The following is an 11,558-nucleotide window of genomic DNA, read 5'->3' on the forward strand; positions in this document are numbered from 1 at the left end:
CGCGGCCGCAGCACACGCCGCCGCCCCGTGCGTCGCCGCCCCGCCCCGTCCACCGCAGCTCCGTCCGGCCCTGGCCCACTAGTCGTAGCTCCGACCCGCCTGCCGTAGCTCCGACCCGCCCCGGCTCCGTCCGCCGCCGCCCCGCAGCTCTGCCCCGCCCGGCTCCGTCTGCCACCGCCCCGGCCGCACGCTGCCGCCGCTCCACCGCTCTCACCGCTCTCCAATAGTGCCGAAGAAGACGTCGAAGGGCAAGTCGGGCTTCTTCGGCGTGAGGCAGAAGCCCTCCGGTAAATCCGGAGTGGAGTTCTCCGACGCCGGGAGGCGTTGGTGGATTGGCACATACCCCGCCCACGAGGCCGCGCGTGCCTACGACGTGGCACTGTGGCGTGCCGAGAGGCCTCGGTAGTGAAGGAAATATGCCCTAGAGGCAATAATAAAGTTGTTATTTATATTTCCTTATATCGTGATAAATGTTTATTATTCATGCTAGAATTGTATTAACTGGAAACTTAGTACATGTGTGAATACATAGACAAACAGAGTGTCACTAGTATGCCTCTACTAGATTAACTCGTTGAATCAATGATGGTTATGTTTTCTAACCATAGACATGAGTTGTCATTTGATTAACGGGATCACATCATTAGAGAATGATGTGATTTACTAGACCCATCCGTTAGCTTAGCACGATAATCGTTTAGTTTGTTGCTATTGCTTTCTCCATAACTTATACATGTTCCTATGACTATGAGATCATGCAACTCCCGAATGCCGGAGGAACACTTAGTGTGCTATCAAACGTCACAACGTAAATGGGTGACTATAAAGATGCTCTACAGGTGTCTCCGATGGTGTTTGTTGAGTTGGCATAGATCGAGATTAGGATTTATCACTCCGAGTATCGGAGAGGTATCTCTGGGCCCTCTCGGTAATGCACATCACTATAAGCAAGCAATGTGACTAATGAGTTAGTTACGGGATGATGCATTATGAAACGAGTAAAGAGACTTGTCGGTAACGATATTGAACTAGGTATTGAGATACCGACTATCGAATCTCGGGCAAGTAACATACCGATGACAAAGGGAACAACGTATATCGTTATGCGGTTTGACCGCTAAGATCTTCATAGAATATGTGGGAGCCAATCTGAACATCCAGGTTCCGCTATTGGCTATTGACCGGAGACGTGTCTCGGTCATGTCTACATAGTTCTCGAACCCGTAGGGTCCACACGCTTAACGTGCGGTGACGATCGGTATTATGAGTTTATGTGTTTTGATGTACGGAAGATAGTTCGGAGTCCCGGATGTGATCTCGGACATGACGGGGAGTCTCGAAATGGTCGAGACATAAAGATTGATATATTGGATGACTATATTCGGACACCGGATAAGTTCTGGGGGTCACCGGATGATTATCGGAGTGCCGGGGGGATATCGGAACCCCCGGGGGATCTAATGGGCCAACATGGGCCTTAGTGGAGAGAGAGAGAGGGACGGCCAAGGCAGGGCCGCGCGCCCCTCCCCCTCTAGTCTGAATTGTACTAGGGAAGGGGGGTGGCGCCCCCTTTCCTTCCCTTCTCTCCCTCTCCTTCCTTCCCCCTTCCTCCTCCTAGTAGGACTAGGAAAGGGGAGTCCTACTTCTACTAGGAGGAGGGCTCCTCCTCTCCTGGCGTGCCCCAAGGGTCGGCCGGCCTCCCCCTTGCTTCTTTATATACGGGGGCAAGGGGGCACCCTAGAACACACAAGTTGATTGATACGTCTCCAACGTATCTATAATTTTTTATTACTACGTGCTATATTATCTACTGTTTTGGACATTATTGGGCTTTATTTTCCACTTCTATATTTTTTTTGGGACTAACCTATTAACCGGAGGCCCAGCCCAGAATTGCTGTTTTTGCCTGTTTTAGGGTTTCGAAGAAAAGGAATATTAAACGGAGTCCAAACGGAATGAAACCTTCGGGAACGTGATTTTCTCAACAAACAAGACCCGGGAGACTTGGACCCTACGTCAAGACACAAAAGAGGAGGCCACGAGGTAGGGGGGCGCACCCACCCCCACCAGGCGTGCCCTCCACCCTCGTGGGCCCCCTGTTGCTCCATCGACGTACTCCTTCCTCCTATATATATCTACGTACCCCCAAACGATCAGATACGGAGCCAAAAACCTAATTCCACCGCCGCAACTTTCTGTATCCACGAGATCCCATCTTGGGGCCTGTTCCAGAGCTCCGCCGGAGGGGGCATCGATCACGGAGGGCTTCTACATCAACACCATAGCCTCTCCGATGAAGTGTGAGTAGTTTACGTCAGACCTATGGGTCCATAGTTAGTAGCTAGATGACTTCTTCTCTCTTTTTGGATCTCAATACAATGTTCTCCCTCTCTCTTGTGGAGAACCATTCGATGTAATCTTCTTTTTGCGGTGTGTTTGCTGAGACCGATGAATTGTGGGTTTATGATCAAGTCTATCTATGAATAATATTTGAATCTTCTCTGAATTCTTTTATGTATGATTGGTTATCTTTGCAAGTCTCTTCGAATTATCAGTTTGGTTTGGCCTACTAGATTGATCTTTCTTGCAATGGGAGAAGTGCTTAGCTTTGGGTTCAATCTTGCGGTGACCTTTCCCAGTGACAATAGGGGTAGCAAGGCACGTATTGTATTGTTGACATCGAGGATAACAAGATGGGGTTTTCATCATATTGCATGAGTCTATCCCTCTACATCATGTCATCTTGCTTAAGGCGTTACTCTGTTTTTAACTTAATACTCTAGATGCATGTTGGATAGCGGTAGATGAGTGGAGTAATAGTAGTAGATGCAGGCAGGAGTCGGTCTACTTGTCTCGAACGTGATGCCTATATACGTGATCATACCTAGATATTCTCATAACTATGCTCAATTCTGTCAATTGCTCAACAGTAATTTGCTCACCCACCGTAGAATACTTATGCTCTCGAGAGAAGCCACTAGTGAAACCTATGGCCCCCGGGTCTATCTTTATCATATTAATCTCCTACTACTTAGTTATTTCCTTTGCTTTTTTACTTTACCTTTATTTTACTTTGCATCTTTATCACAAAAATACCAAAAATATTATCTTATCATATCTATCAGATCTCACTCTCGTACGTGGTCATGTAGGGATTTACAACCCCTATTCGCGTTGATTGCGAGGATTTATTTGTTTTGTGCAGGTACGAGGGACTCGCGCATAGCCTCCTACTGGATTGATACCTTGGTTCTCAAAAACTGAGGGAAATACTTACGCTACTTTGCTGCATCATCCCTTCCTCTTCGGGGAAAACCAACGCAGTGCTTAAGAGGCAGCTAAAAGGATTTCTGGCGCCGTTGCCAGGGAGGTGTATGCAAAAGTCAACATACCAAGTACCCATCACATACACTTATCTCCCGCATTACATTATTTGCCATTTGCCTCTCGTTTTCCTCTCCCCCACTTCACCCTTGCCATTTTATTCGCCCTCTCTCCCTCTATCCTCCCTCTCTTTCCGCTTGCCTTTCTTCCTCCATGTTTGAATCAAAAAGGGTTGGGGGTTCTCTCTAGAGTTCTAGTACTTTGGACAAAACTTCTATTCTCGCTAAGCTTATAAATAAGGATACTATGGAAAAACCTACCGGAGTTATCAATGAGAGTTTTAATAATTTTGATGAAGATGATTCTGGAATTATTTTTATTTACTTGATGAATCTTTGAAAGATGCTTGGTATAGACTATTAAGGATCAGGGCCAGCTATGTTCCTCAATATCAAATTGAAGTTTACTTGAAAAGCTTTTATATTGCCCTTCCTTCTTCTTTTAAGCATGTCTTAGATTCTATATTTGAAGAAGGTTTTCTTGAAGGGGATGTCGTAGACACTTATGAAAAAATGAAAACTATATTTGGGCACCCCATGAATGAGAAAGTTGAATCTACATCTCTTTTGCTCTCTTACCAAAACGAATCTACTAAAGAGATAAAGGCTAGCCTAGATACAAATTTCCGTAACATACTTAATATTTATTCTACCATTAATAGCCATGCGCTTTAACAAAATAGAAGGATTAATTCTATAGATAGCAAGTTTTCTCTTTTCTTTCCTAATACTAAAGATGGTAATACCTAGATTTATCGTTGCTTGTTATGCCTAGCTAGGGGCGTTAAACGATAGCGCTTGTTGGGAGGCAACCCAATTTTATTTTTATTCCTTGCTTTTTGTTCCTGTTTAGTAATAAATAATTTATCTAGCCTCTGTTTTGGTTGTGTTTTTTGTGTTTAATTAGTGTTTGTGCCAAGTAGAACCGTTGGGAAGACTTGGGGAAAGTCTTGTTACACTTGCTGTAAAAAACAGAAACTTTAGCGCTCACGAGAACTGCTGCCACTTTTATTTGGAAAGTGATATTTAGTTAATTCTTTTTGCAGGTGATTAATAGATAAATTCCTCACGTCCAGAAATTTATTTTAGAATTTTTGGGGTTCCAGATCTTGCGCTAGCTACAGATTACTACAGACTGTTCTATTTTTGACAAATTCTGTTTTTTGTGTGTTGTTTGCTTATTTTGATGAATCTATGGCTAGTAAAATAGTTTATAAACCATAGAGAAGTTGGAATACAGTAGGTATAACACCAATATAAATAAAGAATGAGTTCATTACAGTACCTTGAAGTGGTCTTTTATTTTCTTTCGCTAACGGAGCTCACGAGATTTTCTACTTTAAGTTTTGTGTTGTGAAGTTTTCAAGTTTTGGGTAAAGATTTGATGGATTATGGAACAAGGAGTGGCAAGAGGCTAAGCTTGGGGATTCCCATGGCACCCCCAAGGTAATATAAGGACACCTAAAAGCCAAATCTTGGGGATGCCCTGGAAGGCATCCCCTCTTTCGTCTACTTCTATCGGTAACTTTACTTGGAGCTATATTTTTATTCACCACATGATATGTGTTTTGCTTGGAGCGTCTTGTATGATTTGAGTCTTTATTTGTTAGTTTACCACAATCATATTTTCTGTACACACCTTTTGAGAAAGCCATATATGATTTGGAATTTGTTAGAATACTCTATGTGCTTCGCTTATATCTTTTGAGTTATGTAGTTTTGCTCTAGTACTTCACTTATATCTTTTAGAGCACGATGGTGGATTTGTTTTATAGAAACTATTGATCTCTCATGCTTCACTTAGATTATTTTGAGAGTCTTAAATAGCATGGTAATTTGCTTAAAATCCTAATATGCTTGGTATACAAGATTAATAATAAAACTTTCTTATGGGTGTGTTGAATACTATGAGAAGTTTGATGCTCGATAATTGTTTTGAGATATGAAGATGGTGATACTAAAGTTGTGCTAGTTGAGTAGTTGTGAATTTGAGAAATACTTGTGTTAAGGTTTGTGATTCCCGTAGCATGCACGTATGGTGAACCATTATGTGATGAAGTCGGAGCATGATTTATTTTTTGATTGTCTTCCTTATGACTGGCGGTCGGGGACGAGAGATGGTCTTTTCCTACCAATCTATCCCCCTAGGAGCATGCGCGTAATACTTTGCTTTGATAACTTGTAGATTTTGCAATAAGTATATGAGTTCTTTATGACTAATGTTGATTCCATGGATTATACGCACTCTCACCCTTCCACCTTTGCTAGCCTCTCTAATACTGCGCATCTTTCGCCGGTATCATACACCCACCATATACCTTCCTCAAAACAGCCACCATACCTACCTATTATGGCATTTCCATAGCCATTCCGAGATATATTGCCATGCAACTTTCCACCGTTCCGTTTATCATGACACACTCCATCATAGTCATATTGCTTAGCATGATCATGTAGTTGACATCGTATTTGTGGCAAAGCCACCATTCATAATTCTTTCATACGTGTCACTCATGCATCATTGCATATCCCGGTACACCGCCGGAGGCATTCATATAGAGTCATATCTTGTTCTAAGTATCGAGTTGTAATTATTGAGTTGTAAGAAAAATAAAAGTGTGATGATCATCATTATTAGAGCATTGTCCCAGTGAGGAAAGGATGATGGAGACTATGATTCCCCCACAAGTCGGGATGAGACTCCAAACGAAAAAAAAGAGGCCATAAAAAAGGCCCAAATAAAAAAATGAGAGAAAAAGAGAGAAGGGACAATGTTACTATCCTTTTACCACGCTTGTGCTTCAAAGTAGCACCATGATATTCATAGTAGAGAGTCTCTCATGTTATCACTTTCATATACTAGTGGGAATTTTTCATTATAGAACTTGGCTTGTATATTCCAATGATGGGCTTCCTCAAAATGCCGTAGGTCTACATGAGCAAGCAAGTTGGATGCACACCCACTTAGTTTCCTTTTGAGCTTTCATATACTTATATCTCTACTGCATCTGTTGCATGGCAATCCCTACTCACTCACATTGATATCTATTGATGGGCATCTCCATAGCCCGTTGATACGCCTAGTTGATGTGAGACTATCTTCTCCCCTTTTTGTCTTCTCGACAACCACCATTCTATTCCACCTATAGTGCTATATCCATGGCTCACGCTCATGTATTGCGTGAAAATTGAAAAAGTTTTGAGAATGTCAAAAGTATGAAACAATTGTTTGGCTTGTCATCGGGTTGTGCATGATTTATATATTTTATGTGGTGAAGATGGAGCATAGCCATACTATATGATTTTGTAGGGATAACTTTCTTTGGCCATCTTATTTTGAGAAGACATAATTGCTTTATTAGTATGCTTGAAGTATTATTATTTTTATGTCAATATTAAACTTTTGTATTGAATCTTTTGGATCTGAATATTCATACCACAATTAAGAAGAATTACATTAAAATTATGCCAAGTAGCACTCCGCATCAAAAATTCTGTTTTTATCATTTACCTACTCGAGGACGAGCAGGAATTAAGCTTGGGATGCTTGATACGTCTCCAACCTATCTATAATTTTTGATTGCTCCATGCTATATTATCTACTGTTTTGGACATTATTGGGCTTTATTTTACACTTTTATATTATTTTTGGGACTAACCTATTAACCGGAGGCCCAGCCCAGAATTGCTGTTTTTTGCCTGTTTTAGGGTTTCGAAGAAAAGGAATATCAAACGGAGTCCAAACGAAATGAAACCTTCGGGAACGTGATTTTCTCAACAAACAAGACCCGGGAGACTTGGACTCTACAACAAGACACAAAAGAGGAGGCCACGAGGTAGGGGGCGCGCCCACCCCCACCAGGCGCACCCTCCACCCTCGTGAGCCCCCTGTTGCTCCACCGACGTACTCCTTCGTCCTATATATACCTACGTACCCCCAAACGATCAAATACGGAGCCAAAAACCTAATTCCACCGCCGCAAGTTTCTGTATCCACGAGATCCCATCTTGGGGCCTGTTCCGAAGCTCCGCTAGAGGGGGCATCGATCATGGAGGGCTTCTACATCAACACCATAGCCTCTCCGATGAAGTGTGAGTAGTTTACGTCAGACCTACGGGTCCATAGTTAGTAGCTAGATAGCTTCTTCTCTCTTTTTGGATCTCAATACAATGTTCTCCCCCTCTCTTGTGGAGAACCATTCGATGTAATCTTCTTTTTGCGGTGTGTTTGTTGAGATCGATGAATTGTGGGTTTATGATCAAGTCTATCTATGAATAATATTTGAATCTTCTCTGAATTCTTTTATGTATGATTGGTTATCTTTGCAAGTCTCTTCGAATTATCAGTTTGGTTTGGCCTACTAGATTGATCTTTCTTGCAATGGGAGAAGTGCTTAGCTTTGGGTTCAATCGTGCGGTGTCCTTTCCCAGTGACAGTAGGGGCAGCAAGGCACGTATTGTATTGTTGCCATCGAGGATAAAAAGATGGGGTTTTCATCATATTGCATGAGTCTATCCCTCTACATCATGTCATCTTGCTTAAGGCGTTACTCTGTTTTTAACTTAATACTCTAGATGCATGCTGGATAGCGGTCAATGAGTGGAGTAATAGTAGTAGATGCAGGCAGGAGTCGGTCTACTTGTCTCGGACGTGATGCCTATATACATGATCATACCTAGATATTCTCATAACTATTCTCAATTTTGTCAATTGCTCAACAGTAATTTGTTCACCCACCATAGAATACTTATGCTCTCGAGAGAAGCCACTAGTGAAACCTATGGCCCCCGGGTCTATCTTTATCATATTAATCTCCTACTACTTAGTTATTTCCTTTGCTTTTTTACTTTACCTTTATTTTACTTTGCATCTTTATAACAAAAATACCAAAAATATTATCTTATCATATCTATCAGATCTCACTCTCGTAAGTGGCCGTATAGGGATTGACAACCCCTATTCGCGTTGGTTGCGAGGATTTATTTGTTTTGTGCAGGTACGAGGGACTCGCACGTAGCCTCCTACTGGATTGATACCTTGGTTCTCAAAAACTGAGGGAAATAATTATGCTACTTTGCTGCATCATCCCTTCCTCTTCGGGGAAAACCAACGCAGTGCTGAAGAGGTAGCATTGATCATTGATCCCTTAGCCGTGTGCGGTGCCCCCCTCCACCATAATCCACCTCGGTCATATCGTCGTAGTGCTTAGGCGAAGCCCTGCATCGGTAGCTTCATCATTGCTGTCATCACGTCGTTGTGATGACGAAGCTCTCCCTCGACACTCAGCTGGATCGAGAGTTCGTGGGACGTCACCGAGCCGAACGTGTGCAGATCGTGGAGGTGCCGTACTTTCGGTACTAGGATCGGTCGGATCATGAAGACATACGACTACATAAACCGCGTTGTCATAACGCTTCCGCTTACGGGCTACGAGGGTACGTGGAAAACACTCTTCCCTTCTCGTTGCTATACATCACCATGATAGATTTTGCGTGTGCGTTGGATTTTTTTTTGAAATTATTGTGTTCCCCAACAGGGAGCACCTCAACTTCCCAGAGATCGAGAGTCAGGCGGAAGCGGAGATGCTTGTGCCGCAGGGCATCAAGATGAAGGAGATCCTGACAAAGAAGAAGACGACGAAGAAGCCGTCGGTTGTCATCAGTGTCGGCGAGACTGACAAGGAGGCGATGGCGTGGATTGCTCGGGAGCATCCGGAGTACGTCCAGGCCGACCTGGAGGACTACTGGAAGCATGAGTCGGAGCAGAAGAAGAAGGGTGCGAAGAAGGAGGACGAGGCCGGTCCCTTGACGGTGAACTCCTGCGAGTCCTCTTCCTAGGAGGACTGGGCAGACTTCGAGGAGGAGGTGGAGGGGTGCGATGACTCGGAGAAGGACGAGTTCTGGGCGCAGTTCCGCAGCTCCGACGATGAGGAGTAGTTTATCTAGTAGTTTGAATAAGTAGTAGTTGAAGTTCATGTATGAAACTATGTTGAATTTGATGTTTGAACTATGCTGAATGGACTAGTAGTTTGTCGTTTTAAGAAATTTACATCTTCATTTTGGACCATCTATTGGAGTTGCTCTTTTGGACCATCAATTTGGACCATCTAATGGAGTTGGGCTTTTTTCGGAGCTCCAAAACACACTTTTTGGTGGTCCAAATTTTATATCTCCGGTTTTGGACCGCCAAGTTTTGGACCATCTATTGGAGATGCTCTAATAATTGAGGTAGTTTAGATGTAGTTTCAATACCTTTCACAGGTTCATCAAGTTATTGAGGTTAAATCCCTAAACAACCAAATGGCCAGAAGACCCAAATGCTAATATGCCAACTAATGATGATGCACTGGCATGATTGGGCCATGACTATGAGTTAAGCTACATAATTGTTGGGTTGTTCAGGCATCTGGGCCTACTATTCATTAGTTGGGCTAAGAAGTCCAAACGAGAGCAATGGTATGGAAAACGCAGACGCATGTTTCTAATATGACTCGTTAACTTGTTTACTCCCACCTCGCCCGTGCAAGCAGCTCAGTTGTCCAGGAGAGATATAAGATGAGGAGGAGGCCAGCAGTCTAAAGCATACCTTTCTCGGCCTTTTGGCTAAGATCAAGTGTAGTATCTGTTCTTATCAGTTTAATATTTGATATGTGGGCCATGTGCCCACAACGATATTAAATTTATCTTTTGTGGGGGGGTCCACCACACTACCTTGCTAGTGGGGCCCTCATGTGTCGCTTGGGCGTTGCACTATTGCCCAAGACCCTGATGTCTACTACACAACCTTCTTCTTGTAGACGTTGTTGGGCCTCCAAGTGCAGAGGTTTGTAGGACAGTAGCAAATTTCCCTCAAGTGGATGACCTAAGGTTTATCAATCCGTAGGAGGCGTAGGATGAAGATGGTCTCTCTCAAGCAACCCTGCAACCAAATAACAAAGAGTCTCTTGTGTCCCCAACACAACCAATACAATGGTAAATTGTATAGGTGCACTAGTTCGGCGAAGAGATGGTGATACAAGTGGTATATGAATAGTAGATATAGGTTTTTGTAATCTGAAATTATAAAAACAGCAAGGTAACTAATGATAAAAGTGAGCGTCAACGGTATTGCAATGCTAGAAAACAAGGCCTAGGGTTCATACTTTCACTAGTGCAAGTCCTCTCAACAAAAATAACATAATTGGATCACATAACTATCCCTCAACATGCAACAAAGAGTCACTCCAAAGTCACTAATAGCGGAGAACGAACGAAGAGATTATGGTAGGGTACGAAACCACCTCAAAGTTATTCTTTCCAATCAATCCGTTGGGCTATTCCTATAAGTGTCACAAACAGCCCTAGAGTTCGTACTAGAATAACACCTTAAGACACAAATCAATCAAAACCCTAATGTCACCTAGATACTCCAATGTCACCTCAAGTATGCGTGGGTATGATTATACGATATGCATCACACAATCTTAGATTCATCTATTCAACCAACACAAAGGACCTCAAAGAGTGCCCCAAAGTTCTACCGGAGAATCACGACGAAAACGTGTGCCAACCCCTATGCATAGGTTCATGGGCGGAACCCGCAAGTTGATCACCAAAACATACATCAAGTGAATCACATGATATCCCATTGTCACCACAGATAGGCACGGCAAGACATACATCAAGTGTTCTCAAATCTTTAAAGACTCAATCCGATAAGATTACTTCAAAGGGTAAACTCAATTCATTACAAGAGAGAAGAGGGGGAGGAGAAATATCCAACTATAATAGCAAAGCTCGCGATACATCAAGATCATGCCAAATCAAGAACACGAGAGAGAGAGAGAGAGAGAGAGAGATCAAACACATAGCTACTGGTACATACCCTCAGCCCCGAGGGAGAACTACTCCCTCCTCGTCATGGAGAGCACCGGGATGATGAAGATGGCCATCGGAGAGGGGTTGCCCCCTCCGTCAGGGAGCCGAAACAGGTCTAGATTGGCTTTCAGTGGCTATGGAGGCTTCTGGTGGCGGAACTCCCGATCTATTGTGCTCCTCGATGTTTTTAGGGTATATGGAGATATATAGGCGGAAGAAGTACGTCAGGGGGGCCACGAGGGGGCCATGAGGGTGGAGGGCGCGCCCAGGGGGGTGGGCGCTCCCCCCTGCCTCGTGGCCTCCTCGCGGGTCCCCCGA

General features: G+C 43.5%; 1 non-coding gene across 1 annotated transcript; it reads left to right on the forward strand.

The window, feature by feature from the left end:
* Positions 1–9,965: 9,965 nt before the first annotated feature.
* Positions 9,966–10,162, forward strand: LOC123132679 (U2 spliceosomal RNA). The gene has a single exon (XR_006464967.1). It is a non-coding gene; the product is annotated as a U2 spliceosomal RNA (small nuclear RNA).
* Positions 10,163–11,558: the final 1,396 nt, after the last annotated feature.

Source organism: Triticum aestivum, chromosome 6A (genome assembly GCF_018294505.1).
Source record: "Triticum aestivum cultivar Chinese Spring chromosome 6A, IWGSC CS RefSeq v2.1, whole genome shotgun sequence".
In the NCBI taxonomy this organism is placed as follows: Eukaryota; Viridiplantae; Streptophyta; class Magnoliopsida; order Poales; family Poaceae; genus Triticum; species Triticum aestivum.